The sequence below is a fragment of the Triticum urartu genome, chromosome 7A (assembly GCF_056163025.1).
Source record: "Triticum urartu cultivar PI428250 chromosome 7A, HENAU_Tu73, whole genome shotgun sequence".
NCBI classification, from domain to species: domain Eukaryota; kingdom Viridiplantae; phylum Streptophyta; class Magnoliopsida; order Poales; family Poaceae; genus Triticum; species Triticum urartu.
The window spans coordinates 661,176,490-661,184,526 of record NC_141879.1 but is presented as its reverse complement, the minus strand read 5'-3'; the positions used below and the strand labels follow the sequence as shown (position 1 = coordinate 661,184,526).

The window sequence follows — 8,037 nt, the reverse complement described above, 5'->3', positions numbered from 1 at the left end:
TGGTTGAATCTTGGAATTTTTTTGGTGTTTCTCTGATTAAATAGATACTTATGTACCTAGAAATGATTTTTGGAAAAAATAAATAGCAAACTATGAGGCAGCTGCAGTTCAAATTTGACCCGCTTCCAGCTGAATCGGCGGAAATTTGTCTTTTTCACGAGAGGTGAATCAAAAACTTTTACACCCAACCATTTTGTCAATTGTGCATTAAGTATGGCCTAGTATTTTATAAAAATGATTTGGTCCAATTTTGCAACAATTATTTGGTAGTTCCTTCACAAAAAAACCTCCTTTCGGGCACTCGAAAAATGGAAAATGATTTTTTCGTCCAACGAAAATGAAAACTTCCTTAGGCAACATTGTTTGCCATTCCAAGATGCGCCCTTGTGCACAATATGAGATCATTTGAACAAACTATGCCATGAATGTGGCCATAAGATTGATCATTTGGCTTGAAAGCCATGAATCTTCATGCATGATAGCTCATTTCTGTGAACACTTTTTTAAAATAATTGCCATATTACATATTTATTATTTTTTCTGGAAACTTGGTCACATATATTGACACAGTGCGAAGGTTTTCCAATTTTTTGATTTTTTTTTGAATTTTTTATGCCTGTTTCAAAATGCGATCAAAACGGCGGGCTTGACCGTTCCTAGCTAGTGGTTGAATCTTGGAATTTTTTTGGTGTTTCTCTGATTAAATAGATACTTATGTACCTAGAAATGATTTTTGGAAAAAATAAATAGCAAACTATGAGGCAGCTGCAGTTCAAATTTGACCCGCTTCCAGCTGAATCGGCGGAAATTTGTATTTTTCACCAGAGGTGGATCAAAACTTTTGACACCCAACCATTTTGTCAATTGTGCATTAAATATGTCCTAGTATTTTATAAAAATTATTTGGTACAATTTTGCAACAAATATATGGTAGGTCCTTCACAAAAAAACCTCATTTCGGGCACTCGAAAAATGGAAAATGAATTTTCCGTGCAAAGAAAATGAAACTTCCTTAGGCAACATTGTTTGGAATTCCAAGATGCACCCTTGTGCACAATATGAGATCATTTGAACAAACTATGCCATGAATGTGGCCATAAGATTGATCATTTGGCTTGAAAGCCATGAATCTTCATGCATGATAGCTCATTCTGTGAACACTTTTTTAAAATAATTGCCATATTACAAATTTATTATTTTTTCTGGAAACTTGGTCACATATATTGACACAATGCGAAGGTTTTCCAATTTTTTGATTTTTTTTGGAATTTTTTATGCCCGTTTCAAAATGTGGTCAAAACGGCGGGCTTGACCGTTCCTAGGTAGCGGTTGAATCTTGGAATTTTTTTTGGTGTTTCTCTGATTAAATAGATACTTATGTACCTATAAATGATTTTTGGAAAAATAAAGAGCAAATTACGAGGTAGCTACAGTTCAAATTTGACCCGCTTCCAGCTGAATCGGCGGGAATTTGTATTTTTCACCAGAGGTGGATAAAAACTTTTTACACCCAACCATTTGGTCAATTGTGCATTAAATATGTCCTAGTATTTTAGAAAATTGATTTGGTACAATTTTGCAACAAATATATGGTAGGTCCTTAAAAAAACTCATTTTGGGCACTCAAAAAAAATGAAAAATGAATTTTTCGTCCAAAGAAAATGAAAACTTCCTTAGGCAACATTGTTTGTCATTCCAATATGCACCCTTGTGCACAATATGAGATCATTTAAACGAACTATGCCATTCCAAAATGCACCCTTGTGCAAAAAACACAAGAGAAACAAATAGAAAAACACAACTACATAAGCTTAAAAAAGTATTTGATGTGCTCCACATGTGCTATGATTGTGAATTATAAAATTGATGTGCTCCAAATTTGCAACAAATATTTGCTAGGTTATTTATAAAAATATCATTTTGGACACTCGAAAAATGAGTCTCTTACAAAAAAGCTCATATCTTAGAACACTTTTTTAATGATATTAACAATATTCAAAGTTTGTTATTTTTACTGAAAAGTAGGTCACACTTGGTGACACAATGCGAAGGTTTTTTATTTCGATATTTTTATAAATTTCTTAGGTCGTCAAATGGCAGACATGATTCAAAATCTTATTTTCAATCGATTACGACCAATTTAAATGGTCTTAACATCATCAAAGAGGATACTCTGTTCTGATTGGTCTAAAATCAGCTCACACGGATCATGCCTTAAGCACCGTCGGATGCGCCCCGATCCAACGGCAGCCCACGCCCCCTCGTCACTCTCACCCCGTATCCCTCTCACCCACGAAACCCTAGTCCCCTTCTCCCAATCGCCGCCGCCGCCTTCTCCCTCCCAGATCCAATCCAAGTCAGAGCCCGTCGGCCACCTCCATCTCCATTCCTGCGCGCGTCGGCCACCTCCCTGCGGCGGAGCTCAACCCCGAAACGAAATGAAACCCACCGTCGCCGCCTTTGTCTCCCCAACCAACCACAACCCACTGGCGACCTCCTCCCACTCTCCCTCGCCTCCCCTCACGTCCTCTTGTCTACCTACTAGGCCCCAGATCGACTCGGCCTTCTCCTTCTCAGGCCACGACCAGATCCGCTCCGGCGTTCCCGCATCGGCGCCGTCATGGACCTCCTCACCAAGCATCCGCCCGCCCCATCCTCCGTCCCTCGCGCAGCAGCCAAACCCTCCCTCCCTCCCCTTCGCCGCCGACGATGGCCGCCGCGGCGGAGAAGACGGCCGAGGAGATCCGCCACGAGCTCCAAGAGCTGCAGCGCCAGCACCGCGAGGTCCCTCCCCCCCGCCCCTCCACCCTCTCACTTCCCCTCCGTGGCCATCGAGGCGTCTCCCCGGACCCGTTTGCTTGTCCCCGTGTTCTCCTCCCCTCCTGCAGATCAGCGAGCGCCTGCCCGACCCCCGAGGCCTCCGACGCGGCGCCCCCGCCACCGGCCCCGGCGCCGGCCCCGGAGCGATCTCGTCCCTGTATCTGTTTTTGTGCGTGATTTTTCTCCCCGCGTGTTTCTGATGCAGGCCCCGGAGCCGGTGGACCAGCCCGAGCCCAAGCGCCGGCTTCTTTCTGCCGTGGTTAAAGTACGAGCCCTCATTTTTATTTTTGTGTTCGTCAATCCTGTTGTGTTTTGTTGGTTTGTCAAATACCCTAACGTCTTCTCTGTGTTTGGTGTGATGCACGGAGGTGGATGGCCCTGGAACTAATGGGGATGATGCGGCGGCGGAGGGGCGTGAGGATGGACCAAATGCTGCTCAAGGTGGTGAGAGGAGGGGAGCTAGTAATGGTGGGTTCAGGAGGGATGGGAGCCAGTGGGTATCCAGGAGGGTGAGTAAGGGGAATGTGATTTTGGAGGAGATAGTGTGCGTTTGTGCTTGTGGATGGGTTCCACATGCTGTTTTTGGGAGATCGCTTATATTGGTATTATTTGGTTGCAGGAGCTTGATAATCAGCTGCCAGAGCCTCTCCGAGGCCGGCTCCCAAGGAAGAGGATCAGAGCTTGGTGAGGAGGAACAAGAGAATGCTGGGGAAGCTTCTTGCTGGCACGCTAGAGGTAACAAGTTCATCTGACGTATAATGAGACGATCCACGTGCTTAGAAATTGTGATAATTCCTTCTTGTTTCAGTATCTCTTGATTGCTTTGGATTGGGTATTGTGTAATGGAACATGGTATATTAACCTGCCGTTCGGTAAGAATATACTAATTTAGTTGAAGTACAAACGGCAAGTGAATTTTTGAATCCTCAAGGTTTTATTTTTGTCCTGCAACTTTTGGCATCAAGCAGAAAATATTTTGCCAATTTGGCTACAGAGGGGTTCTTGCTTCTTTCATCAACTTAGCAATTCTCTCAATCAGTTTGTGGTCTTCCAACATCAAATCCTCATTTCTATTACCCCATAACCATTGGCAATTTATTAACTGGTCTGGTAAATAGATCATTCCTTGTTTTGTTTACTAGGTTGGACATGGCTCTATTTGACTGCATAGTTTATAACCAATTTCCATACTCCTTTATATTCAAATCTCTTGGAGAACATTAAATTCCTCATTCCTCAGATAGGTGTTGTGTTACGGGTGGTGCAGTTATAACTAATTTCTGTTTGATTCATACAAAGTATTCAAGTTATTAGTACTGAACACCATTAAATCTTCAATACCCTTTTAATTGATTTCCCATACTTGCTTTGTCTGGTACTCTGGTTTATATTTCCAGAATGCTGAACTTCATTGCTCTAAAATATTTTGGAATTTCCAGTACTTACAATAACATTGCCTGCTTACAGCTCTTACTTAATCATGTGAAATTTGGTCATTGTTTTCCAAAAGGAGTTACTCCAACATTTTTTCTTCATTGCTTTACCAGCACACTCTACAGCTTCAATTTCAATGAAACTATATCGTAAGCTTGTCATTTTGTGTTTGTTGAAAATCGCCATATGCAATTTGCTCTGCAGGAACTTTTGTATTGCACCCCCAGTTTTCAACTTTACCACCAAGTTCGTTGCACCTACTCTCAGATACACAAAAATCACGAGTGACCTTACTGAATAAAGAAAAGAAATCTGCTGAATGAACTTCTAGATCACTTGTGGGTGAGGTTTGAAGGCAGTCATTGAGGATTTGATGTCTTACCTATAGGTGTAGTAAAGTTTTTTAGAGGCTCGATGTGAAGCTATGTTACCTGATTTCTGCAAACACAGTGTTAATGTCATGTCACTATTGGCCAGCTGGGTGCTTTCCTAGTTCAACATAACATATTTGGCTTGAGTTCTCTTTTCATTATTTGTATAATTGAAAATTGGAAATTCTGCCCTCTTCCATTTTGGACCCTGGTGATTCACTGGGAATTTTCCATGCCCCTTGGAATCTAACACGTCCTTCTCCACATCTTAAACTAACAAGCATGGGTTATGACTTTAGCTATGAAGTTCTTTTTGTTTGTCGTGTGTTGTAAAATTCCTGGTTGTTTATTCCTGTTGGCTAAGTATATGGTATGACAATTTTTGTAGGTGAACGTTCCGAAGACCAAGAAGACCTACTGCAAGAACAAGGAGTGCAAGAAGCACACCCTCCACAAGGTTACCTAGTACAAGAAAGGCAAGGATAGCCTTTCTGCATGTTTATTTGGATCCACTGAACCTTTGCACGGCTAATCTCTCAAGTTTGTATATACATAGACAGGTTTTTTGAAAGTGTGACTCCATAGTATTGAGAAGTAATCATGTTTCCTTTAGTTTTCTGATGTGAAAGTTTCTTGAAAGTAGAGCTTTTCTTAACTAATCAAGAACTCGACTCTTTTCCCCTGATATCGCCGTTGCCCAGTCCAAGTCTGTTTGTGCTTGTAATAACGGAGTATTTGTACTTGTTTACAATGTTTTTAGGCACTGGTACGAAAGCTGCCCTTGACACGAACATAGTATACCACAGTATATATACTACCAAATATAATTCAGCATCTTGTTTTCGTCAATTGATGTGTTCCTGCTTCCTGTTGTCAAGCCCAAACCCACTGAATTACCTAGTATCTCTGTTAGTCTCTTCATATCGAAGCTCATCAAACTTGTCAGCTCTATGCTTTCATCTTGATTTGTACATCATCCTGAAATATATAATCATGCTTTCATTCTGATTTGTACACCATCCTGGATGGTCTGCCCAAACGATGCTCATAGCGTTTCTGTTAGCCTGCGTTACAACTCATTTTTTTTATTTAAAGAACAACCAAGTGGCACAGTGGTTCTACTTCTCATAAATTGACAGAAAGGTTCTAGCATGTTTTCATTTGCAAGTAAAACTCGACCTTCTTTTAGTTGAGTGAATATGTTTCAGATATGGAACGTTTTACAGTACATTTATTTCCTTCTAAATGTGAATTCATGTACATCATCAAGCATTTCACATTTGCTGTAGCACTATGTAATGGTGTACTTCTTTTAGAAATTCTGCTCCTTACGTTTATAAATTCTACATATGGTTTCTCATCACTTGGTATATATATAGCACGTTTTGGGCAACGAATTATTCAGCGTTCTATGTTAAAGCTTTCAACCTTGAAATCACATATTTGTTTGGGCATGTGCTATATGTACCATTTTAGAAGTAGTCCACATATTTCTGTCCTGCTATAGTCTTTTTTAAACTTCTTATGAGATTGAAGTATTCGTTCTGATTTCTGGTTTGCTGATTGTTGTAGACAGATGTTTGAAACCTCTTAACCGTGGACGACAACTACTTGAGAAGGACCATCATCACCCATCAAGTACGCCATTGAGGTAATTCACCAGTCCCTCTAGCATCAACTATCTATTTTCTCTAGTATGCTTAGGTTTTTCATGCTGTTGTGGTAGCCCCATTGTTGTTGCGTTGAATCTCATGCCATCGCTGGTGCGCCTGTGGCTTGATGTGCTGTGATCTTTATCTGTGTAGGTTTTGTTTGATGATATGCTTAGATTATGATCATAAGCATGGTGGTTTGATGATGCTGAGGCCAGCTATTAAACCATGATATAGTTGCTAGAACTGAGCTTAATATTCATGTGTGTATGTGTGTGTGTGTCAAGTAAGTTGTGGTTTGTGCTGCTCCTTTATAACGTGATGAAACAAAGAATGTCCTTTACTCCTTTTTTGAATGGAATGTTCATAATATATTGTCTCTAGTTTTTCTAATTTTTATCAGCTGATTCATGTAACAGGGCGTCCGTGGAAGGCCCAGTCCTGACTCTCCAGTGAGCCGACATTTGATCGCTATTGAAGGAGCTACATGTAGAAGAAGAAAATACTTGTAGAGCTTGTAACTGATTCCCATAGTTGTAGAGCTTGCATCAACTAAGCTTGTATTACGTGTAACTTGTAGAACTTGTAAATGCTACAGCTTGTAGGACGTGTCATTTGTAGAGCTTGTAAATAAGCTTGTATATGCTACAGCTTGTAGGACGTGTCATTTGTAGAGCTTGTATTGAATCTGGCTATTGTTATTTGAAGTATCTTGTGTGTTTTTTCTTTGCCAATTTAACTAATGGTTATTTTCTTATTGTCAAATTGAAATATGAAGAATCTGGACCTAATAGCTAGGACCCACTTATCAGAACCTGACAAGTGGGACTTGTTTGACTAGTGGACCCATTTTATTAAAAAAAACTAAAACTATTGTACAAAAAGGCCATGACCCATGAAATAAAAAGGCCGAATTGTTGGGCTTGGCCCAAGTAGCCCACAAGAATTGACAGAAAAAAATAATATAAAAGGCCGAATTGTTGGGCTAGGCCCATGTAGAAAACTGAATTGGACCGGGCTGAATCTTGTGCCACATCAGCTTGCCACGCTGGATGCCTACGTGGACTGGGGAGGTTGCTAGTGACCAAAACAGAACAATAGGCGTATTTTGGTCATAAACGTTTGCGACCATTCCAGAAGAAAGGTCGCTATAGTCAGTTTACGACGCCCAGCTTTTGACCTTATGTTTTTTGTCACAAAAAGGTCATAAATGGAAATTTGTGACCTTTCAATGACCAATAGTGGTGGTCATAAGTTGACATATTTCTTGTAGTGGAAATACGCCAACCCAACATGTACCTTTGGAGACACCTGTAGAGCTCCTTTATAATCACCCAGTTACATTGTGACGTTTGGTAGCACACAAAGTGTTCCTCCGGCAAACGGCAGTTGCATAATCTCATAGTCATAGGAACATGTATAAGTCATGAAGAAAGCAATAGCAACATACTAAACGATCGGGTGCTAAGATAATGGAATGGGTCATGTCAATCACATCATTCTTCTAATGATGTGATCCCTTTAATCAAATAACAACTCTTTTGTTCATGGTTAGGAAACATAACCATCTTCGATTAACGAGCTAGTCAAGTAGAGGCATACTAGTGACACTCTGTTTGTCTATGTATTCACACATGTATTATGTTTCCGGTTAATACAATTCTAGCATGAATAATAAACATTTATCATGATATAAGGAAATAAATAATAACTTTATTATTGCCTCTAGGGCATATTTCCTTCAATATCGTGAGGCAGTT

At 40.4% G+C, this 8,037-nt stretch overlaps 1 long non-coding RNA gene across 1 annotated transcript; it reads left to right on the top strand.

Annotated features, from left to right (window-relative positions):
* Nucleotides 1-3,016: 3,016 nt before the first annotated feature.
* Nucleotides 3,017-3,520, top strand: LOC125522011 (uncharacterized). Its single transcript, XR_007289598.2, has 3 exons — nt 3,017-3,085; nt 3,189-3,329; nt 3,440-3,520. It is a non-coding gene; the product is annotated as an uncharacterized LOC125522011 (long non-coding RNA).
* Nucleotides 3,521-8,037: the final 4,517 nt, after the last annotated feature.